This window comes from Eschrichtius robustus, chromosome 17 (assembly GCF_028021215.1).
Source record: "Eschrichtius robustus isolate mEscRob2 chromosome 17, mEscRob2.pri, whole genome shotgun sequence".
Taxonomy (NCBI): domain Eukaryota; kingdom Metazoa; phylum Chordata; class Mammalia; order Artiodactyla; family Eschrichtiidae; genus Eschrichtius; species Eschrichtius robustus.
Window position 1 is genome coordinate 18,519,486 of NC_090840.1, and position 25,261 is coordinate 18,544,746.

The 25,261-nt window shown below is 40.2% G+C and overlaps 1 pseudogene; it reads right to left on the reverse strand.

Moving 5' to 3' along the window:
* Positions 1-16,864: 16,864 nt before the first annotated feature.
* On the reverse strand, positions 16,865-18,514 carry LOC137751197 (heterogeneous nuclear ribonucleoprotein A3-like; annotated as a pseudogene).
* Between the last annotated feature and the right edge of the window lie 6,747 nt (positions 18,515-25,261).

Here is a 25,261-nt window from a genome sequence, read left to right on the forward strand (position 1 = left end):
GGAGCTGCCGTGCTTGCGTCACGCCGCGGGGGCCCAGCATCCCGGGCGCGGGAGGCGGGGCCTCCAATGGGAAGGGGAGTGCGCGAGGGGATTGGCTGGCGCACTAGGCGCCCGGCGCGGGAGGCGCGGACCCGGCAGCGGTGAATGGCGGTGTCCGTACGTTCGGTCACATGCAGCTCCCCAGTCTCCACTAAGATCCCCACCTGCTATCCCGATCGCTTAGGAAACGCTGCTCGGGTTTTAACCCGAGCCACGATTGTTCTTTTTTTCTGTTTATACCCCGAGATCCTGATGATGTCCAGATCCGTGGGTTTGGGGTTTTTTTTTCTGTTTTGTTTTTCCAACCACAGGTGTATGGTTTACAGATTTTTTCCTTTCGGATGCTTTTTCCACACTACCATGCCCACTTTCACAGCTTTGGGGCAAGATAAAACTTCCCGCAGGGCTGCTTTCTGGTCTTTACGGACCTGGAAGTCTTCTCATATTCCTAATTCGGGGAAGAGAGACACAGATTTCCTTGCACAACGGGATGAGAATTGAGGGCAGAACAGCACTTTGATATTTTAAAGGCAAGGGTAGATTTGTAGAACTGAAACTTGCCTGAAGGGGAAGAGAACATTTGGAAGTTTTTCTTTTGTTTGTGTGCAATTTCTGCCCCATTACCCTAGCCCCTCAGTTTGAAACTTCACGTGTATCAGTAATAGTTATATTGTTACGGCACTCACATTTGGTTAGAGATTTAACCCTAGACATGAAATTGTTTTTAATAAAGTATCAGTGTCACGTTATAATATACACTTATACCTTCTGTCACATCCAGATTTCTCTTCAGCCTGTTTTGTAGTGGGCAGTTTTGTGGTCGTTCCACCTAGGCATGTATATGAGTAGGGAGAGCTGAGTACACAGAACTTATTCTGGGAGTGCACCAGTTCTGCCAACATTTATCAGAAGCCACATATTTAAAAGCTGTTCTAGAACTGAAGATGTTACTGGTTTATAAAAGGAAACTGGAAGCCAAATGTTTGCACTTCCTGTTCTGTTGTGTGTTTTTTTTTAATGCAGGTGGCTGATACATTGAGTAGAAGGCTTTTACTTTACCAGAATGAAAGCTTAAAAATCTGTCATTTTATTAACTTGGAGTTCTTTTAAGAAATTTGTATAAGATTTAAATATAAGAGCAATGTAAGATATCATCCTTCCCACTCTTTAGATCATTATGTTCTCTGTGAAATTCTCTAAGGTAAAATGTGTTCAGAAAAGGAAAAAAGATCCTTAAAATACCCTACTTATTCTATGGTATAATATTAAACACCCTATTCTTCATCGCTAGAGAGGAATTTATATTGGTATACTTTTTTCCCTCTTAGACTTCCACCCGATTGCCAGAAATGGGCTGGTTTTCCCTTTGTTGTGCAAAATGACTGTGTCCTTGAGGAATGTTTGGAGCTTTTGGCAACCGAGGATGATCCAGAAACATATCAGGTGTCAGCCCGGTTGTGTTGCCTACATTTCAACTGAGTAAAAACTCATATCATGAAAGAGGAAAGCTTTTCCAGATACATTTTCTTCTGGAGATCTTTATCCCTATGATCTCAGAAAATTGATCGCTTTACCATCTAAGGTTCACTTTGTTTAAAAGCCAATTCTTCCTAAGGTATGTGTCTTTAGATGACCCCACAAACAGAGCATTATGACTTCATCAGAATCAACAACCTGCCATGACAAATACCAATAAGGAGGAAAAGGGTTACAGGAATCCTAACACTCCTCACAGTAAAATCAACATCTGGTCCCTTGGATTTTATATGTGTTAAAGAGGATCTTCGGGCTTCCCTGGTGGCGCAGTGGTTGAGATCTGCCTGCCAATGCAGGGAACACGGGTTCGAGCCCTGGTCTGGGAAGATCCCACATGCCGCGGAGCAACTAGGCCCGTGAGCCACAACTACTGAGCCTGCGCGTCTGGGGCCTGTGCTCCGCAACAAGAGAGGCCGCGATAATGAGAGGCCCGCGCACTGCGATGAAGAGTGGCCCCCACTTGGCACAACTAGAGAAAGCCCTCGCACAGAAACGAAGACCCAACACAGCCATAAATAAATAAATAAACCCAAAGTTTAAAAAAAAAAAAAAAAAAGAGGATCTTCATAGGAGGGAAAAGTCAGTACCAGTCATATCTTTCCAGGAAATAGTAAATAGTACATAATTACCTCACTATCTTCTTCATTCTTTCATTGATATATAGAAGATCCTGATGTACTCAGGAGCTAAAACAGTGACTTTCAGATGGGGTGGGAGCATATAATTAACTCCAGGAAGCATGAAATATTTATATCTAAAACAATTGATTATACAGTGTTTGAGGACTAGGCTCACATCTCATTTCTTCAGTTTTTGTTTTGTTTTGCTTGTTTTTTACACATCTCATTTCTTTACAGAGTGGAGCTTCCTATCAGATAGGCAAAAGACAAAATGCCTGACAATTCCAAAAGTAGGAGAGGAAGTGGCGCTCTCATAAACTCTATACGAGGGCTTCCCTGGTGGCACAGTGGTTAAGAATCCACCTGCCAGTGCAGGGGACACAGGCTCGAGCGCTGGCCCAGGAAGATCCCACATGCAGCAGAGCAACTAAGCCCATGCGCCACAACTATGGAGCCTGCACCCTAGAGCCCACGAGCCACAACTACTGAGCCCGCACGCGTAACTACTGAAGCCCGCGAGCCTAGAGCCTATGCTCTGCAACAAGAGAAGCCACGGCCATGAGAACCCCACGCAACGCAACGAAGAGTAGCCCCCACTCGCCGCAAGTAGAGAAGGCCCGTGAGCAGCAACAAAGACCCAACACAGCCAAAAAATAAGAAATAAAAGTTCTCTCTTAAAAAAAAAAAAAAGATATTTTGGAGACAACTGGAGAAATTTAAGCAGAAAATAGGTATCAGATAATATTAAGGAATAATAACTGTCTTTGTTAGATTTGATAATGATGTTCATTTTTAAATTTCCATAGCCATTAGAAATGACCCTCAGGTTCAAGGAAGAGATTCTCCTTCACCTCACAAACTACCCCCACCTCCATCTCCCTGGAAGAAAAAAACCAGGACATACACAAGCTGTGTATGTGCCTGAGGTCTTCCCTGCCAAGGAAAAGGCAGAGCCTGTGACACAGGGGACTAAAAGCAGCTGGACTTTCTGGCAGAAAAGGAGAAGAAATATGGGAAACCAAATAGTCTAATTTCTTAAAGGACCCACAAAGGGATCAATGGGCAAATCCTGCAATATTGATAATGTCATGTGATTTATGAATGCTTGAATTCTAGTGATTCAGTAGACCGGTGAGTTAGGAGCAGTCCTATGAGAATATGCTTGTTGGAGCATGAAGAGGCAGAGCTGACGCGTCCTTACTTGAGTCTGTGTCTCCCCAGAGTGGTTTATTCTTAGTCTCCCACTGGCTGATCTCATCAGAGAAATAGAGGCAGTTTAGCAACCAGCAGCTTGGTTATTGGATTGGAAAAGGCAACAGGCCAGGAATCCAAGGCTTGTATTCTTATCCCAGCTCTGTCATTAGCAAGCTCGGTCAAGGCTCTTAACGTCTCTGGGTTTATTTCCTTATCAATAAAATGAGTAAATCAGACTGTAAAATCTTCAAGTTTTCTTTCCAGATTTCAAATTCCACGCACCTATCAGAGGGAATCAAAATTTGAAATGATTTGTTTAAAATACTATGTTTAAAAGTCTAAGATAAAATGCAATGGAAATGATGTACTATTTTGAGTTTTAAAAAAATCACTTTTATAAGTAAAATAAGGAACTTGGCTTCATTGTAATTTTTGTAGAAATACTGGGGTGCTTTAGTTAACAATTTAAAAATGCTAACGTAATCCAGCTGAGCTGTAAATGGGATTTCAAAAAGTATCAGGGGAATTCCCTGGCGGTTCAGTGGTTAGGACTCCCTGCTTTCACTGCTTTGGGCCCAGGTTCAATCCCTGGTCGAGGAACTAAGATCCCACACACCGCAGGGGCGCAGACAAAAAAAAAAAAAAGTATCGAAAACTCCAAATTCATGATTTAGAGTGATACTTTAAAAAAAGCATATCTACAAAAAAAAGTATTATTTTTCTAATTTTGAATCTAAACTAGTCATTTCATGTGGATTTCCTAAGAAGAGACAACGAAAATTAACAAAATAACAGATGGTTTGTATATGTGACCTATTCTGCGTGACTTACTTTACATGTCAAAAACAATTGATTTATATACATATCTGGTTTGTAAATCAGATTGCAAGTCAGGAGAACTTTGTCTTCACTTTCTCCCCTTTCCCTGTGCCTCCCTATCAAGAATTCTCTTACCCAGGTCTGCAGACCTTGAGCACATTCCTTGCTTGCTTCTCCCCTAGACCTCTTAGAAAGTTATCCTTTTGGGGGGAAGGAGGAACTGTTTAAAAACCGAATGAAAACCATGGACCCACTCCACAGAAAAATGCTCATACTCATAAAATTTTGTATTTTAGGGGGTTACCTGACCCTCAGAAGTCCACCCATTGGCGGAAGTTTGTAAACCTCAAGGTAAGAACACCTCTGCTGAAGAGCCAATGATGGATACCCTTTGCCCCTTTTAAAACCTGTCTATCTTTTACGTAGACACAATTTCATAGCACTTGTTTTCTTTTTTTCTCTTGTTTATTTTCCTGTCCTTCTGAAAAGCAGTGTGCTGTGTGAGAAGCTCTGGATTGGGAACCAGAAGAGTTGATCACTTACCTTGATTCTTCCCGGGGGTGATACTAAACTTACTTAACAACAGATGTGGCACAGGTACCAACTGTGCAGAACAGAAGCTGCTCAGTGCTGGAGAAAGGGCCTGGATGCTCCCTGCCCCAAGGGCCAGGTATCTGTAGTCAGATCATGGGTAGCTGTGGGGGGGATTCCGAGGCCACAGAAGGAGATTCTTTTGGGGGTCTGAGGGCAGTGGCTATTTACTAACCACTATAAAAGTATTTCAGTGTTTTCTTTCGGGAGTGATAGAAATGTTCTAAAAATTATGGTGATGATTGACCAACTGTTTAAATTTACCGAAAATTATTGAGTAATTATTATGGGTGACGTTTATGGTATGTGAATTATACCCTAATAAAGCTGTTTTAAAACAAGAGCATTTCAATATTTTAACAAAACAGCCATAACAGTAAGTCCCGGCTGGTCTTCAGACTGGCGTTCCCATTAATGATATAAGATCAGAGGCTGGTCAGGTGTCTCCCTGGGTCTAGATTTTTAATCTGTAAAATGGAGAGTCAATGGTTTCTTCAAAGCTTTCCAGATAAATTCTTTCCCTTGTCAAAAAATCCCATAATTGTGTTATCATAATTTATATTGTCCTTCTTTACCTACTTATAAAGCCGTCATTGCCCAAACACATATTTACCCTTCCTCTGCTGTTTAGGAGGGATAGCAACCCTAGTGATTTTGTCCCTGTCAGACAGTTCTTTCTTATCCTATGACTTTACCTCCTGCCTACCTTTCCCGTCGTGTGTGTGTGTGTGTGTGTGTGTGTGTGTGTGTGTGTGCGTGTGTGCCCCTTTTTCACCTATCTCCACTTAACACGTATTAGAAAAGGCACTAGGGCTTCCCTGGTGGCACAGTGATTAAGAACCTGCCTGCCAACGCAGGGGACACAGGTTTGAGCCCTGGTCCGGGAAGATCCCACATGCCGCAGAGCAACTAAGCCCATGGGCCACAACTACTGAAGCCCGCACGCTTAGAGCCCGTGCTTTGCAGCAAGAGAAGCCACCGCAATGAGAAGCCCTCACTCGGCAACCAAGAGTAGCCCCTGCTCGCCACAACTAGAGAAAGCCCGCGCGCAACAGAAGACCCAATGCAGCCAAAAATAAAAATAAATAAAATAAATAAATTTATTAAAAAGAAAAGGCACTAGACTTGGAATCAGAAGGGCTAGACTTTGAATCCTAACTCTGCTACTTAGTTCTGTGACCTGGAGTTGGTCATTTAAGTTTGTCTGAACCGGGCTTCCGTGGTGGTGCAGTGGTTGGGAATCCACCTGCCAATGCAGGGGATGAGGGTTCGAGCCCTGGTCCGGGAAGATCCCACATGCCGTGGAGCAGCTGAGCCCGTGCGCCACAGCTGCTGAGCCTGCGCTCTAGAGCCCACGAGCCACAACTGCTGAGCCCATGAGCCTAGAGCCTGTGCTCCATAACGGGAGAAGCCACTGCAATGAGAGGCCCACTCACCGCAGGGAGGAGTGGCCCCCGCTCGCTGCAACTGGAGAAAGCCCGCGCGCAGCAGCAAGGACCCAACGCAGCCAAAAATAAAATAAATAAATTAAAAACAAAATAAATTTCTCTGAACCTTAGTTTCATCATCTGTAAAATGGGGATGAAAATGGCAACATGTGGTTGGTGGTGGAGTCCAGATGCGATCATGGAGGTGAAGGAGCTTGGTGAACGGCACAGCACCACATGGATGAGAGGTGATGCCTATTTATTCTTCTGAATTACTCTGTTCTCTCTGCAGTGGACAGATGAGATGCTGGCTAAGGAGTGGAGTGTATAGCAGTGATTGAGAAATACCCATGCCAAGATCCCCAGATTTCACACCACTTTGTGAACATAGAAGAGACTGGACACCCTGCTCTGAACTGAAATTGCCATACACAAATATTCAAGGTTGAAATCTTGTATCTCCCCGCCCCACCATTGCCCTTCTTCACATGGCATCCTCCCAGATCCGCCCTTATTAATGACGATCAAGAGAACAGCTACCTTGGATTGAATATTTATATGTGCCACACAGGCACTGTGAGAGGCACTTGTATTTCCTATATTATTTAATCTTTAAAGCAATTCCCATTTTATAGGCTAGGAAACAGGCTTAGAGAGGCTAGGTAGTTTGCCAGAGTCACCCAGCTTCTGAATAGAAGAGTCAGAATCTTACCTTGGAAACTCTAACTCCATGACTCTACAGATCGAGTTCATTAACTAGTATGCCATATTGTCCTTCCAAATCCATTCTCTTAATGACCCATGTAAGTGAGGTTTTAAAATAAAAGTAACTCTAATCAAATTGATTCATTTTAAACTATGAAACCTAATAGGCAAGGTAGACTTTACATTTTGCTAAGAATATCTGATGCCCCTAAATATATCTAATTGGTGAATTTTCAGACAGTTTGACAAAATACAAAATACGTGGCAATTTTGTCCCCAAAGCATATATTGAATGCCAGGCATTGGGGATACAAAGATGATAAAGATAGTCTCCTTATTCACATTGCTTGCAGTCAGGAAAACAGATGAAAGAGAGGATTTTGGTAGAATAGGGAAAAAGTTATTTGCTGGCTATGACGGGATTATAAATGAGGGGCACTTGACCTTGCCTAGGAGCTGAAGATGGCTTCCTGAAAGAGCCAAAGCCTGAGCAGAGGTGAAAAGGAGAAAAGAGGCATTCTGTGCAGAGGGAGCATGCATCACATAATGGATGTCTACAGAGGATGGAAAACATTTTGGTGTCACCCAAAAGAAACTGATGGAAGGAGGTGAGAGACAAGAGGCAGGCCAGATCTGGTCATGGAAGGCTTTGTTGGCTGGCAAGGTTGGACTTTATCTTACAAACCACTTGGCGGGACTTCCCTGGTGGCGCAGTGGATAGGACTCCACGCTCCCAATGCAGGGGGCCTGGGTTCAATCCCTGTTCAGGGAACTAGATCCCACATGCATGCAGCAACTAAGAGTTCACATGCCACAACTAAGGAGCCCATGTGCCTCAACTAAGGAGCCTGCCTGCCACAACTAAGACCCCACGCAACCAAATAAGTAAATATTAAAAAAAAGAAGAAGAAAGAAATCATTTGGCAAATTTGAGTTATTTTCAAATGGGAGGTGGTGAGGCCAGATTTATATTTTGAAATGACTCTTCTGAACAGATTTGATCTGGTCAGATCAGAAAAGAAAAATCAGAAAAGGAGGCTATTGTAAGGGCCTGACAGATGGAGGATGAGGGCTTGGACTAGGGAACGTAGAAAAAGGACTCTTGAGATATTTAGGAAGGGGAACAGACAGGGCTGAGATTTGTTGCATATAGGGGACAAGGAAGGAGTTGAATGCCAGGTTTCTGATTTGAAAGTAAAAGAGTTGGTACAGACAGAAGAAATGAAAATATAAGGGAAAGAAAAAATGATTCCATTTTGGACATATTTGAGGATTTAAAGTTTCCCATAGGTCATCTCTCATGCCTTTTAAAAATGAAACTTGTAAAATCTATCTCAAATGAATTCACTAGGAAATCCTGGGAACAGAGGCTCAGCTGATGTGGAGGGCCCTTTTTCTGTCAGTCTCTGTGGTGTTCAAGATGGCCTCTAGTCTCTAGACTCATATCCATCCTACCAGCTCAGTAACCCCAGTGGATTGTTCTAACAGCAAAGATCTGGGAGGGGGGGTCCAATTGGCTTAGCTCTAATCGGCTTCATCTCTCAACCAATCAGTGATCTGATTGATCAGGCCTGGGCTGTAGCATGGGTGGGAGTGGAGCCAGCCCCACTCAGATCACATGAAATGAGACTTCCCATAAGAAAGAAACTTCTTACGCTAGGGTGAGGGGAGAGAAGAGGTGCAAGAGAGACAAAAAGTACAGATGTCCACTACTACATCTCAACTGGAATATATTCAGCAGACATTCTACACCACGGGCTTAAGCTGGGAGAGGATATGGAGGAGTTTCATTTAAGTGAAGTTTTGGATTATGATGTAATACTAGACGGCCTGAAAATTTTAATGACTGATAAGAAACTGTTCTTTTTTTTAAAGAAACTGTTCTTGTGACAGAGGGACTGCAGATGTTCTGGCACCTTCCTGAGATTTCATCCAAGGCAAGGAAAACCCATGGAGCAGGTTTTAAAGGACAATGGGAGACAGCACCACATGGAGTCCAGCTCATTCAGTAAAATGATGACATTTGAAACCATGAAAATAAAGAGATCACTCCAAGAGAGAGTTTAAGGGAGAAAAAAACATAATGCTGAGGTCAGTGGCTAAAGGAACACCAACATTTAAGAGAAATGTGGCCTAGAAGTCAAAAGAGTCTTGAGGAGGGAGTAAGTAATCAATAATGTAAATTCCTTCAAGATTTGTAAAACAAACACACAAATAAAAACTGAATTGGCAATGTGGAGTACATCAGTGCTCTTCATCAGATTACTTTTTGTTGTAGTGAACTGTGGAGCGAACTGGTAAGTGAAGATAAAGAGGCATCAAAGGCTTGGACTTCCCTGGTGGTGCAGTACTTAAGAATCCGCCTGCCAATGCAGGGGACATGGGTTCGATCCCTGGTCCAGGAAGTTCCCACATGCCGCAGAGCAACTAAGCCTGCGAGTTGCAACTACTGAGCCCTCGTGCCACAATTACTGAAGCCCACGCGCCTAGAGCCCACACTCCGCAACAAGGAGAAGCCACTGCAGTGAGAAGCCCGTGCACCGCAACAAAGAGTAGCCCCCGCTCGCCGCAGCTAGGGAAAGCCAGCGTGCAGCAACGAAGACCCAACGCAGACAATAAATAAAAAAATAAATTTATATTAAAAAAAAAAAGAGAGACATCAAAGGCTTGGAGGAGATGAGAAAAAGGGAGATAAGACTGCACTAGTGACAAATGCAAGGTCAAGAGTAGGGAGAAGTTTTGTTTCTTGTTTGTTTTCAGAAAGTGATTTGAGCATTATCATAAGCTAAAAGGAGTCAATAGAGGAGGATATTTGAAAATGTTAGGCATTTAAAGAGGGAAGGCTGTGTGGGTCATATACCTTTGGTTTGATGTGGAGAAAGATTCCTATTAGCTTCTTAAATCATAATACGCACAATGAAGACCCAATGCAGCCAAAAAAAGAGAGAGAGAATCAATGACAGAAGATCACTGTTTTGCAGCCACCAATGTAGTAACTGATTCAGGCAAAGAGCATCAATGGACACAAATTCCATTAGGTGAAATGTTGTTGAGGAACAGGATAGTCACAAAGTATCAAAGTATCAACCCTCAGATTCCTTGTCAATTTTAAAGGGGAAAGCTTATCTTTATTAATAGAGGAATCTGGCAGACAGTGCATGAACCAAGTGATGAAACCAATGATGAGACAAACTAAAATTATGTGCCTCCTGGTGGGATTTGACGGTAATATAGCATTACTCATTTAGTATTCTTTGACTAAAATTTTAACCTGAATCTAATCATGAAGGAACAATCAGTCAAATCCAGACTGTGAGACATTCTAGAACACCGTTGGCCTGGGCTCTTCAAAAATGTCAGTGTGACCAAAAAAAAAAAAAAAAAGTGGAGGATGGCTCTGGAATTAAAGAAAAATAAAAAGACAAAACAATTAAAGGCAATAAATAATCTTCAATAAACGCTAGATTTAAAATTTATTAGAACAGGACTTCCCTGGTGGCGCAGTGGTTGAGAATCCGCCCGCCAATGCAGGGGACACGGGTTCAAGCCCTGGTCCGGGAAGATCCCACATGCCGTGGAGCAACTAAGCCCGTGAGCCACAACTACTGAAGCCTGCGCTCTAGAGCCCGCGAGCCACAACTACTGAGCCCACGAGCCACAACCACCAAAGCGTGCACACCTAGAGCCTGTGCTCCACAACAAGAAAAGCCACCACAATGAGAAGCCCACACACCGCAACAAAGAGTAGCCCCCGCTCGCCGCAACTAGAGAGAGCCCATGTGCAGCAATGGAGACCCAATGCAGCCAAAAATAAATAAATTTATAAAAAAAAAATTTATTAGAACAGTTTGGGAAATTTTACTGTTATCGAATCAAAGTTAAATTACCTTGTCCTCACTGTATTGTGTTATGTCGGGGAATAAACTAGTCCTTAGTAGAAACATGTTCAAGTATTTATGGGTGAAGTGTCAGGATTTCTGCAACTTTCAGAAAATTGCAAATTTCACACACACATGTATATGTATTCTATATAATGAGAGAGCTATAGACATATAGAGAAATATATAGATTTTTTTTTTTTTTTTTGGCTGTGCCGCATGGCATGCAGGATCTTAGTTCCACCACTAGGGATTGAACCCATGCCCCCTGCAGTGGAAGCGTGGAGTCTTAACCACTGGACTGCCAGGGAAGTCCCATATAGATAATTTTGATAGTTAACTTGATGTGTCAATTCAGCTAGGCTATAGTACCCAGTTATTTAATCAAACACTAATCAAGGTATTGCTGTGACAGTACAGTTGGCTCTCCATATCCGCAGATGTGAAACCTGCAGGTAGAGAGGGCCGACAGTATCCATATTGTGCTATGCTATTTTATTTTATTTTATTATTTTATTATTTTTGGCTGCGTTGGGTCTTTGTTGCTGTGAGCGGGCTTTCTCTAGTTGCGGTGATCGGGAGCTACTCTTCATTGAGGTGCACGGGCTTCTCATTGCGGTGGCTTCCCTTGTTGTGGAGCACAGGCTCTAGGAGCACGGGCTTCAGTAGTTGCAGCATGTGAGCTCAGTAGTTGTAGCTCTCGGGCTCTAGAGCACAGGCTCAGTAGTTGTGGTGCACGGGCTTAGTTGCTCTGCAGCATGTGGGATCTTCCCAGACCAGGGATCGAACCCGTGTCCCCTGCAGGGACAGGTGGATTCTTAACCACTGTGCCACCAGGGAAGTCCCTGTACTATGCTATTTTATATATGCAATTTGAGCATTGGAGGATTTTGGTATCCACAGGGGCTTCTGGGTCTTCTAGAGCCAATTTCCTGGGAAAAGGAGGGACAACTGTACTTTCTAGATGAGTACATCTAGAATCCAGTTGACTTTATTTTTTTTTTAATATTTGTTTATTTATTTATGTAGGCTGCACCGGGTCTTAGTTGCGGCGCTTGGGATCTTCATTTCAGCATGCAGGATCTTTTAGTTGCGGCATTCGGGATCTAGTTCCCCGACCAGGGATCGAACCCAGGCCCCCTGCATTGGGAGCAGTGTGGAGTCTTACCCACTGGACCACCAGGGAAGTCCCGCATGAGACAATTTCTTAAACTAAATCTTGTTATATATATCTCTATCTATCTATCTACCTATCTATAGAGAGAGGGAAGGAAAGAGAGAAAAAGAACTATATATCTATATAGAGCTACAGATTGATAGAAAGAAAGATATGGATATATCCTATTGGCTTCATTTCTCTGGAGAATCCTGACTGATAAAATAATAGATATAGATATAGACAAAGCAAATGTGGCAAATGTTAACAACTGCTAAATCTAGGTGAAGGGCATATGGGTGTCCATTGTACTATTAACTTTTCTCAACATTTGAAAGTTTTTATCATAAAAATTGATGGAAAGATTAAAAGTGTGTTTTAATGAAAATTTTGGAAAGGTAATACAGCTCAATCAGTGCAGAGACATAGCCTAATAAAAATACTGGAATTTAAACATAAAGAGTGGTGATCGTACAGCACAGGGAATACAGTCAATATTTTATAATAACTATAAATGCAGTATAATCTATAAAAATTTTGAATCACAGTGTTGCATGCCTGAAACTAAGATAATATTGTAAGCCAATTATACTTCAAAAAAAAGAAAAAAGAAAAAAGAAAGAAAACTGTAAATATTGCCTTAAAAAAATCAAGAACAAATCAGTTTGGCATCAGAATCCTCCACTTTAGTATTAGCAAACAGTGAATTAGTGTCTTAAAAATCCTTGGGGAAGGGAAAATGTGGTCCTAAATTTTAGAATCATTTAAGCAAAGACTCATGGAAGTGAGAGCTCAGTAGTTGTGGTGCATGGGCTTAGTTGCTCCATGGCATGTGGGATCTTCCCAGACCAGGAATTGAACCCATGTCCCCTGCATTGGCAGGCAGATTCTCAACCACTGTGCCATCAGAGAAGCCCTGGTTATCTGTTTTAAATATAGCAGTGTGTACATGTCAATCCCAAACTCCCAATCTATCCCTCCCGCTCCCCGACCCTTTCCCCCTGGTAACCATAAATTCATTCTCTAAGTCTGTGAGTCTGTTTTTTTTTTTTTTAATTTGCCCCGCCTCGCAGCTTGTGGGATCTTTGTTCCCTGACCAGGAATTGAACCTGGGCCCTCAGCAGTGAAAGTGCGGAGTCCTAACCACTGACTGCTGGGAATTCCCATTTCTGGTTTGTAAATAAGTTCATTTGTATCATTTTTTTTTTTAGATTCCGCACATAAGCAATATCATATGATATTTGTCTTTGTCTGACTTACTTCACTTAGTATGATAATCTCCAGGTCCATCCATGTTGCTGCAAATGGCATTAATTTTATTCTCTTTAATGGCTGAGTAGTATTCCATTGTATATATGTACTACATCTTCTTTACCCATTCATCTGTTGATGAATATTTAGGTTGCTTCCATGTTTTGGCTATCGTAAACAGTGCTGCAATGAACATTGGGGTGCATGTATCCTTTCAAACAATGTTTTTCTCTGGATATTTGCTCAGGAGTGGGATTACTGGATCATATGGTAGTGCTATTTTTACTTTCTTAAGGAACCTCCATATTGTTCTCCATAGTGGTTGTGCCAGTTTACATTCCCACCAACAGTGCAGGAGGGTTCCCTTTCTCCACACCGTCTCCAGCATTTATTGTTTGTAGACTTTTTGATGATGGCCATTCTGACTGGTGTGAGGTGATATCTCATTGTAGTTTGATTTGCATTTATCTAACAATTAGCGATGTTGAGCATCTTTTCACGTACCTCTTTGCCATCTGTATGTCTTCTTTGGAGAAATGTCTACTTAGGTCTTCCGTGCATTTTTTAAAATTAAGTTTTATTAGAGTGTAGTTGCTTCTACCTATTTTTTGATTGGGTTGTGTTTTTGATATTGAGCCACATGAACTATTTGTAAATTTTGGAGATTAATCCCTTGTCGGTTGCATCGTCTGCAAATATTTTCTCCCATTCTGTGGGTTGTCTTTTCGTTTTGTTTATTGGTTTCCTTTGCTGTGCAAAAGCTTTTCAGTTTAATTAGGTCTCATTCATTTATTTTTGTTTTTATTGCCATTACTCTAGGAGATGCATTGAAAAAGATATTGCTGCGATTTATGTCAAAGAGTGTTCTGCCTATGTTTTCCTCTAAGAGTTTTACAGTACCCGGTCTTACGTTTAGGTCTCTAATCCATTTTGAGTTTATTTTTGTGTATAGTGTTAAAGAATGTTCTAATTTCATTTTTTTACATGTAGCTGTCCAGTTTTCCCAGAACTATTTTTTTTTTTTTTTGCCCTCTCCGCTCAGCCTGCAGGATCTTAGTTCCCCAACCAGGGATCGAACCCTCACCCCCTGCAGTGGAAGTGTGGAGTCTTAACCAGTGGACCACCAGGGAAGTCCCCTCCCAGCACCATTTATTGAAGAGACTGTCTTTTCTCCATTATATAGTCTTGCCTCCTTTGTCATAGATTAATTGACCATCAGGTGCATGGGTGAGAATATCTAAATAAATGCAATACAACTACACCTCCACTAGAATGGCTAAAATAAAAATGTCAATACTGAGTGTTGGTTTGTAAGAATGTGGAGTAACTGGAATTCTCATACACTGCTGGTGAAAGCATAAATTGGTACGACCACCTTAGGAAACCGTTAGCCAAAAACGTGTAACACCAAGCATATGCATTCCCTATGAATCTGCAACTTGACTTCTGGCTTTTACACAAAATGTGTATCTATGAGCCCTAAAAGCCATGTACAAAAAAGTTCATAGCAGTATTTTTTGTAACAGCTCAAAACTGGAGACAACCTAAATGTCCATCAATGGTGGAATGGATAAATAAACCTATACTGTGCTGCATGTCAATTATATCTCAGTAAAACTGGGAAAAATAAGCACTAACCCTTCTTTTCTTGAAGAGGAGCAACTGTCTTGCCAATTACTGAATTAAAAAAGAAATCTGAGTTCTCTAAATAATATCAGTTTCTTGTCTAGTTCTCTTGTGATCCCCTCAAGGACTAATTATAAAGTTAAACCTCCAAAAGACCTAAATAAAATAGTGGTGGAGAAAGGAGATGGTGGGAAAAACAAAAAAGGAAAGTAGTTAACACATGTAAATATACACAGGGCATAGCAGGGAATAATATAAAGGAAAGGTTGTAATTGTCATTTCTACAACGGGTAGTAAGGTTGAAGCAGGTTTTTATGATTTTCCTCTTCCATTACTGTTTCCTTTGCCGTCAGCCAGTAAACCTCCTGGCTGGAGTTTTTTACCCAGTAGCGAGACTTGAACTTTTATTCCTGAGGGATCTAAGCTCCTGGTGATCTTGTCTTTATGGAGCTGGCAGTAATCTTCCATTAACTTTGATGCTGAATCCTGGGAGTCCCCAGGGATCCATTTGTATTCGTACTCTGAAACAACGGCAGGTGAGGTGAGAATTACCTCTCCCCAGAAGGTATCTCCAGGTATAAGGGAGTCCCTGCTTCTTACCAAAAGATGGTGGCAGATTGATTTAACTGTTGAGGAGGGTCATGAGGGGTTCAAAATGATCCCTGTTCAATTTTTTAGGTTACCACCCTTTTCTCAATCAATATCTTAAATTTTACATGGTAGGCATATAAACACCAGACGCTAACTGAACTGACATTTTAATTCGGCTTATTGGATCAATCTTCAAGTTTGGTTTTACAATGATCAGAAAGCTATCTGTGGTTAAAGAACAGAATACTAGAAATTTCCTAGGATTCTACTGTGCCTTGAAATTTGTGGGATTTGAGGTTGTCCTCTTTCTTTAAGCCATCCAGTACCATTAAAAGCAACCACTCCAGGGAATTCCCTGGCGGTCCAGTGTTTAGGATTCCATGCTTCCACTGCAGGGGGGCACGGGTTTGATCCCTGGTCAGGGAACTAAGATCCTGCAAGCCACACGCGTGGCCAAAAAAATAAAAAAGAAAAGCAACCATTCCACTTCTCAGGCTATAAATTCACACCGTTAATTCTTTTTTGTTTTTTTTTTAATTGAAAACAGGGTTTCGTTATTTTAACTGATAATTGGAGTACAGGCTAGTGGTAAGATAAAATCAGAAACTGAGTTTAGTACATTTTGCTTTTGTTCAGAACAAAATATCAGCTGATGTGTTTTTAATTTTTCCTGAAATTATTTCCTTTAGATTTAAAATTTTTATTTATTAAATTTTTATTGGAGTGTAGTTGATTTACAATGTTGTGTTAGTTTCAGGTGTACAGCAAAGTGAATCAGTTATATACATATATCCACTCTTTTTTTTTTAGATTCTTTTCCCTTATAGGCCATTACGGAGTATTGAGTAGAGTTCCCTGTGCTATACAGCAGCTTCTTATTAGTTATCTATTTTATGTATAATAGTGTGTATATGTCAGTCCCAATCTCTCAGTTTATCCCTCTCCCCCTTATCCCCGGTAACTGTAAATTTGTTTTCTACATCCGTGACTCTACTTCTGTTTTGTAACTAAGTTCATTTGTACCCCTTTTTTAAAGATGCTGCATATAAGCGATATCACATGATATTTGTCTTTCTGTGTCTGACTTACTTCACTCAGTATGACAATCTCTAGGTCCATCCATGTTGCTGCAAATGGCTTTATTTTGTTCTTTTTGTGGCTGAGTAATATTCCATTGTATTTATATACCACATCTTCTTTTTTTTGAAAAGTTAAAAATTCCTTAATTTTTTATTCCTGGTACCACTACCACAATTTACACGGCAATAGACCTGATGTAATGAAAAGAAAAAGAAAAAGACAAAGCTACAACAGATAAAAGACCTCAGGAATGTACATCTAATTGACACTCCATTGCATTAATCAATAGCTGCACTTTTTGCAAACTGTGGCTAGGACAGTCCTGAACAAGAAGGGTTTCCTGTTTAAGCTGCAGTAACTTTTCTGACTACGGATCATTGTTCCTTCTGTGGCAGATTTTTACAGTTCCTCTAATGCATTTGGGACGACTGTCTCAAAGTAACCTGCAGCTTTCCTGACAACTCCTCGCTCTCTCTCCTTCTAAGAATTGTAGCCCTTTTCTTCTGAGTTTTGAGAACCTTCTGCTACCATATCCACCACTTCCACCACCAGGTCCATAACCACCACCATAGGGACTTCCCGAGCTTTCCAGCAAAACTTCCCCCCTTCATGGGTCCATAATTTGATTGCTGTTGTCCACTAAAATTTCCAAAATCTTTATAGCTCCCACCACCACCGTAGTTACCTCCAAAATTTCCTCCTTCATTGTAACCATCATATCCTCCACCACCACCACCATATCCACCACCTTGGTTTCCATATCCTGGTCCACCACCACCATAGCCTCCTCTACTACTGTAACCAGGACCACCGCCATAGTTACCACCGTCGCCTCCAAACCCATCATATCCACCATCACCTCCTCCACGACTACCTCTGCTGCCACCACCTCCACCACCATAGCCTCCTCTTCCACCAAAGTTTCCACCACGGCCAGTTACCTCCACCACCTCCAAAGTTTCCTCCACGACCCATAAAGTTGCCAGATCCACCTCCACGACCTCTTTTGATCCAGCAGATTGCACTTCTTGTTTAGAAAGGGCCTTTTTCACACAGACCTACTAAAGAATGGACTTGAGGATATGGGGAGGGGGAGGGTTGAGATGTGACAGGGTGAGAGAGTGGCATGGACATATATACACTACCAAATGTAAAATAGATAGCTAGTGGGAAGCAGCCACATAGCACAGGGAGATCAGCTCGGTGCTTTGTGACCGCCTAGAGGGGTGGGATGGGGAGGGTGGGAGGGAGGGAGATGCGGGAGGGAGGAGATATGGGAACATATGTATATGTATAACTGATTCACTTTGTTATAAAGCAGAAACTAACACACCATTGTGAAGCAATTATACTTCAATAAAGATGTTTAAAAAAAAAAAAAAGAAAGAAAGGGCCTTTTTCACTTCACAATTATGCCTATCAATAGTGTGGTATTTCTGAACAACAATTTTATCAACTGTTTCATGATCATCAAAAGTTACAAAAGCAAATCCTCTCTTTTTTCCACTCTGCCTGTCTTCCATAACTTCTATGGTTTCAATCTTGCCATACTTTTCAAAGTAGTCTCTCAAATTATATTCTTCTGTATCTTCTTTAATACCACCAACAAAAATTTTCTTCACTGTTAGATGGGCACCAGGCTTTACAGAATCCTCTCTAGAAACAGCTCTCTTTGGTTCCACTACACGCCCATCAACCTTGTGTGGTCGAGCACACATTGCTGCATCCACCTCTTCAACACAAGAGTAAGTCACAAAACCAAAGCCCCTGGAACGTTTTGTTTGGGGGTCTCTCATCACCACACAATCTGTAAGTGTGCCCCGTTTCTCAAAATGTTCTCTTAAGCTATCATCTGTAGTTTCAAAGCTCAGACCACCAATAAACAGTTTTCTCAACTGTTCTGGTTCCTTTGGATCATAGCCCTCCTGCCCCCCGGCGCCGGTGGCGGCGGCGACGGCCGGAGTCGGGCTGGGGGCGACCGGGCGGCGGTTTTACCTCCATTTTGGGACCGGCCTCGCCTCTTCCCTACCACATCTTCTTTATCCATTCCTCTGCTGATGGACTTTCAGGTTGCTTCCATGTCCTGGCTATTGTTAATAGTGCTGCAATGAACATTGGGGTGCATGCGTCTTTTTTTTTTTTTTTTAATTTTTATTGGAGTACAGTTGCTTTACAATGTTGTGTTCGTTTCTGCTGTACAGCAAAGTGAATCAGCTATACATGTATATGTATCCCCTCTTTTTTGGATTTCCTTCCCATTTAGGTCACCACAGAGCACTGAGTAGAGTTCCCTGTGCTATATGGTAGGTTCTCATTAGTTATCTGTTTTATACATACTATCAATAGTGTGTATATCTCAATCCCAATCTCCCAATTCATCCCACCCCCACTTTTCCCCTTGGTATCCATATGTTTGTTCTCTATGTCTGTGTCTCTATTTCTCCTTTGTAAATAAGATTGTCTATACCAATTTTTTGAGATTCCACATATATGTGTTAATATACGATATTTGTTTTTCTCTTTCTGACTTACTTCACTCTGTATGACAGTCTCTAGGTCCATCCACATCTCTACAAATGACCCGATTTTGTTCCTTTTTATGGCTGAGTAATATTCCATTGTATATATGTACCACATCTTCTTTATCCATTCCTCTGTTGATGGATATTTAGGTGGCTTCCATGTACTGGCTATTGTGAATAGTGCTGCAATGAACATTGGGATACATGTATCTTTTTGAATTCTGGTTTTCTCTGGATATGTGCCCAGTAGTGGGATTGCTGAGTCACATGGTAGTTCTATTTTTAGTTTTTTAAGGAACCTCCATACTGTTCTCCATAGTGGCTGTATCAATTTACATTCCCACCAAAAGTGCAAGAGAACTCCCTTCCTCCCCACCTCCTCGAGCATTTATTGTTTGTAGATTTTGTGATGATGGCCATTCTGACCAGTGTGAGGTGATAGCTCTTGTAGTTTTGATTTGCATTTCTCTAATAATTAGTGATGTTGAGCATCTTTTCATGTGCTTTTTGGCCGTCTATATGTCTTCTTTGGAGAAATGTCTATTTAGATCTTCCACCCATTTTTTGATTGGGTGATTTATTTTTTTGATATTAAGCTGCATGTGCTGTTTGTATATTTTGGAGATTAATCCCTTGTCAGTTGCTTTGTTTGCAAATATTTTCTCCCATTCTGAGGGTTTTTTCATTTTGTTTATGGTTTCCTTTGCTGTGCAAAAGCTTTTAAGTTTAATTAGGTCCCATTTGTTTTTTTTTGTTTGTTTGTTTGTTTTTATTTTCATTACTCTAGGAGGTGGATCAAAAAAGATCTTGCTGCGATTTATGTCAAGGAGTATTTTGCCTATATTTTCCTCTAAGAGTTTTATAGTGTCCGGCCTTACATTTAGGTCTTTAACCCATTTTGAGTTTATTTTTTGTGTATGGTGTTAGGGAGTGTTCTAATTTCATTCTTTTACATGTAGCTGTCCAGTTTTCCCAGCACCACATATTGAAGAGACTGTCTTTTCTCCATTGCATATTCTTGCCTCCTTTTTCATAGATTAGGTGACCATATGTGTGTGGGTTTATCTCTGGGCTTTCTATCCTATTCTATTGATCTATATGTCAGTTTTTGTGCCAGTACCATACTGTTTTGATTACTGTAGCTCTGTAGTATAGTCTGAAGTCAGGGAACCTGATTCCTCCAGCTCCGTTTTTCTTTCTCAACATTGCTTTGGCTATTCGGGGGTCTTTTGTGTTTCACACCATTAATTCTTGATATCTTCCATCTTATTCTTTCATAGGTGCATTGAAATCATCCAAAGCCCTGTCCTCAACAGTAAAGAAATAACTTGAATAGCTATTTAACCTTCCTGAGCTCTTTGATTTCAGATTCCCATTTATGAATATTGTGGAATTGCCACCACTTTTGGCCCTACCTGGGCAAGGTAATCACAATTAGATTCCTCCATTTTTCTGGAGGGTTTGTTGCCTGCAACCTACCCTCAATATCAATTTCTGTAGGAGTTATAATTCTCAACAGAAAGCCTAGGTAGAAAAGAGAAGGCAATTATTGGAAGGATGTGGAGGGTTCCTTGGTCATGTTCCTGTGCCCTGGCAGTCAGGAGGCAGGGAAGAAGTCTCCGGTTTTTTAAAAAATTTATTTATTATTTATTTGGTTGTGCTGGGTCTTAGTTGAGGCACGTGAGCTCCTTAGTTGTGGCATGCAAACTCTTAGTTGTGGCATGCATATGGTATCTAGTTCTCTGACCAGGGATCGAACCTGGGCTCCCTGCATTGCGAGCACGGACTCTTAGCCACTGCGCCATCAGGGAAATCCCCAAGAAGTCTCTTTTTTGATTTCTGTAGCAGGGTGGGCATGCCCCCTTCACCTGGATTTAGATAATGGGTATTTCCCAAACCCAGGGTGGGGATTTCTATGCTGTGCAGCCAAGAGAAAAGAAAAGAAAACATTCTACAAATGTCCACTACATTTTCTACTTCTCTCTTTTAGATTTCAGAATTTTTCAGTTGACACTTCCGGGATTTTCCTGTGAGATTCTATATTGCCTGCAGATATTTTTGTCTCTCCTTTTCCAGTATTTATACCTACATAAAAAAAATATACAGCAATGTCTGGATATTTCCAAGAAATGCTGAATAGTGTATTGATAGCAAGTATTCTTATGTTTTTTTTATTTTGAGGTATAGTTGACATATAACATTATATTATTTTCAGGTGTAAAACATGATTTGATATTTGTATATATTGCAATATGATCACCACAATAAGTCTAGTTAACATCTGTCACTATACACAGAAAATTTTTTTTCTTCTGATGAGAAGTTTTAAGATTAACTCTCTTAGCAGCTTTCAAATGTGTAATATAATATTACTAACTACAGTCACCATGCTGTACATACATCCCCATGACTTATAATTGGAAGTTTGTATCTTTTGACCCTCTTCACCCATTTTGCTCACCCCTCACCCCCCACCTCTAGCAACCACCAATCTGCTTTCTGTATCTGTGACCTTGGGTTTTTTTGTTTTGTTTTGTTTTGACATATAAGTGAGATTGTATGGTATTTGTCTTTCTCTGACTTATGTAAGTTAGCTTAATGCTCTCAAGGTCCATCCATATTGTTGCAAATGGCAAGCTTTTCTTCTTTTTAAAGGCTGAATAATATTCCATTGTATTTATATACCACAATTTCTTTATCCATTCATTCTTTGGTGGACATAGGTTATTTTCATATCTTGGCTATTGCAAATAATGCTGCAATGAACAGGGGGGTGGTGCGTATATCTTTTCGAGTTAGTGATTTTGGTTTTGTTTTTGGATAAATACCCAGAAGTGGAATTGCAGGATCATACAGTAGTTGTATTTTTAATTTTTTGAAGAACCTCCATACTGTTTTCCATAGTGGCTGTATCATTTTACATTCCCATCAACGGTGCATGAGGGTTCTCTTTTCTCCACATCCTCACCCACACTTGTTAAGTGGTCCTCATTTTCAATAAGGGCACCTCTGATAAATGTTTTTTCTTAAGTATGATAACTTTAGCTTAATGTTGCTTTAAAATAATAAATGAAACATTCTATTCCTAGTGTATTAGTTTAAAATTAGGAGTGGAAATGATATTTTGCCACATTATTTTTAAACCTCTATTGAAATGATCCTACATTTTTCTTTCAGTAAATTTATATCAATAAATTTTCTTACCTTAAACCATCCTTGTTTTCTTCGAATAAACCTCATTTAATTATGGTGTAGTATACTTTGACTACAGTCTGGATTTGATTTGCTAGTATTTTATTTAGGATTGTTGTCTCTATATACCTGTGGTATAGGCCTATAGGAATTTTTTTTTTTTTAAGGCTACTATCTCAGAATTTGATATCAGGATTATACTAGCTTTGTAACAGGAATTTAGAAATTTGCTATCTTTGTGAATCGTGCTCCTTGAAGATTAAAAAAAATACTAGAATAATCTAGTCTTATGTTTCTTTGGGAGAAATATCTTGACAACTACTTCACTTCCTTTCATGGTTATTGATGTATTCAGATTTTGTCTTGGTTTAATTTTCATAATTTCTATTTTCCTAGAAAATCAATCACAATTTAAAAATTTGGTATAAATAATAATCTCTTATAATTTAAGAGCTTTTCTCTGTTTTGGGGTATTAACTTTCTCATAACAAATGTTGAGTATTATTTTCTATCTCATCCATATATTTTTGCTTCCTCATTTTTCTCTTGACATGTCCCATGTTTTTCTACTGTTCTGAACCAGTTCTTCTATTTATAAATGTCCTTCTAATTTACTAATTCCTATTTTCTAATTGTTTTTGCTATTTTTGTTAATTCTTTCATCCTGATTTCGTTGGCATTTGTATCAAACATTTTGAATTTAATGCTTAGTTTGTTTTCTCATTCTCTCATATATAATAAAGGCTATGAATTTGCTTAGGATGGATAGCTGCACCTCATAAAATGTTACTCTATCCTTTCTTTAAAGAGTAGTCTTCAATCATAACTTTTTTCTCTGTGGTTATTTGATGTTTAGAAACTTCCAACGGGTACTTTTGAGTATATACCTAGGCCTATACCATGATGGGTCACATGGCTTGACGTTTTGAAGAACCACCAAACTATTTTCTACAGTAGCTGCACCATTTTACATCTAAACCTGCAATGTTGAGTTGTAATTTTTACACATCCTGGTCAACATGTTAATGTCCATCTTTTTTATTATAGCTATCCTAGGGGGTGTGAAATATCATATTGTGGTTTTGATTAGCATTTCCCTAATGCCTCATGACTTGGGCAGATTTTCAGGTATTGTTGGTCATTTGTACATCTTCTTTGGAGAAATGTTTGTTCAGAGACTGCTATTATTTTTCGTGGGAGAACACCAAGAATCTAGTTCAGCAACAACAATCTTGAACCCAGCTTTCCTGCCTTCGCATTCAGTATTCTTCCCTGCAAATGGCGGACTGGATGATGTGTAGACATCTGCAGTTAGGCTCAGACAAATCTTTTATTTCAACATTAGTTAAGACATAAAACTGAAGGATCCAGTGGCATATGATTGAGGTACTACCTTTCCACACCAATGAGCCTGATTCAAGTCAACATTTATTGAACGCCTACCATGTTTAAAGCACCCTGCTAGGGACTGGGAGAGAGAATGAGATCAACACCCCCTCAAAATATGAAATAATTCCCTTCTTTGTTCCTGTTTTCTTACAATCTAGTTTTCAGAAGATAAGGCGAAAATTGCCATTAGGAAAAGAAGAAATACATAGTTGCATTTAAGAACAATCACATAACTTAAATTGTGGTTTCATTAGCTCTTGGCTTTTTATGACTTTACTATTGCCATTCCACCAGTCAAAGTAACTTCATAGACTCAGCTCTTTAGGAATATAAGTTTTCATTGGTGAGTTCCTTCAGTATTTAAGGATGGAATGGTACTTTATCAGGTAGATCATACTCTTCCCGGTAACAGAAAAACGGTCTTTTTTATGGGGGACGGGGGGAAACGTGCGGCCCAGCTTGCGAGATCCCAGTTCCACGTCCACGGATTAAACTTGGGCCCGTCAGCGAAAGTGCCGAGCCCTAACCACTGGTCTGCCAGGGAGTTCCCCAAACTGTCTGTTAGTATGATGTTGCAGGGAAACCAAACTGCTGGAGGCACAAGGCTTAAACCTTGTCTACTTTGAACAAAGTAACACAGATGATGTTTTACACTGTAAGGTAACAATTTTATAAAACCCATTTGAATCACAACTTTGATGCAGCTTTTTTAAATTTGGTTTTGTGACATGTCATGCTACTGGCATGATTACTGGCTGCATGAGAAAGCTAGTCTAATTCCTTTAATTACATATCTTCTTCCTGACCTGGCCTGGCCACTCATCTTTATTCAGTAGGTTTGGATCAAAAACATTCATTGACTGTTGCAAAACATTTAAAGAAAAGCATCTCCCACCACTGAGGCTATTCAAAAGAACATTTATTATAAGCTCTGAAGTCAGTTCCAGAAACATTTTTGAGCAACAATAGCCCTACTAAGTGAAGGAAGATGTTCATTTGGATAGAAATGTTATATACTTTAAAAGGCATTTATTACTTTATAAGCCCAGCTCATGCATTAACTCCCTATCCCAATGCCACCATTTCAATATTCTGTATATTATTTTTCAATGCTCTTAACAAACATCTTTTCTGGATGTAGCATTCACAGGGTGTTTCTAGAATCTAAGCACCATGTTTGTTCTAATTTGAACTATGATCTGGATCTAGAATCCCACCATAAATTAGCTTGTGACCTTGGAACTACCATAACTTTTTGTCTTGGATCCTCATTAAAACAAAAACCAAATATCAAAAAGGAACGTATCGGCTGATTCAAATGGTGGCTGTAAGAAACTAAGGAAACATGCATTTTCAAAAACAGCTGAGTGAAATTACGGAAAAACAAAAATTTTCTTTGATGGTCTGAAGAAAATGTACTTTACAATTCAAAATTATACTTGAGATGGATGTACAGACCCTTGAAGTTTTCTAGAGCAGAAATGACACTATACTGATTCAAAAGGAAAATATATTTGATAAGTCTGCATCAAAATTTAATATGCCTGTAGTTAAAATTCTACTGATGTATTTAAAAAATCCTAACAGTGGATCTGGGCCAGCTGGTATGCATAGGCAGAATTAATCACAAGCTTTACTTCATGAT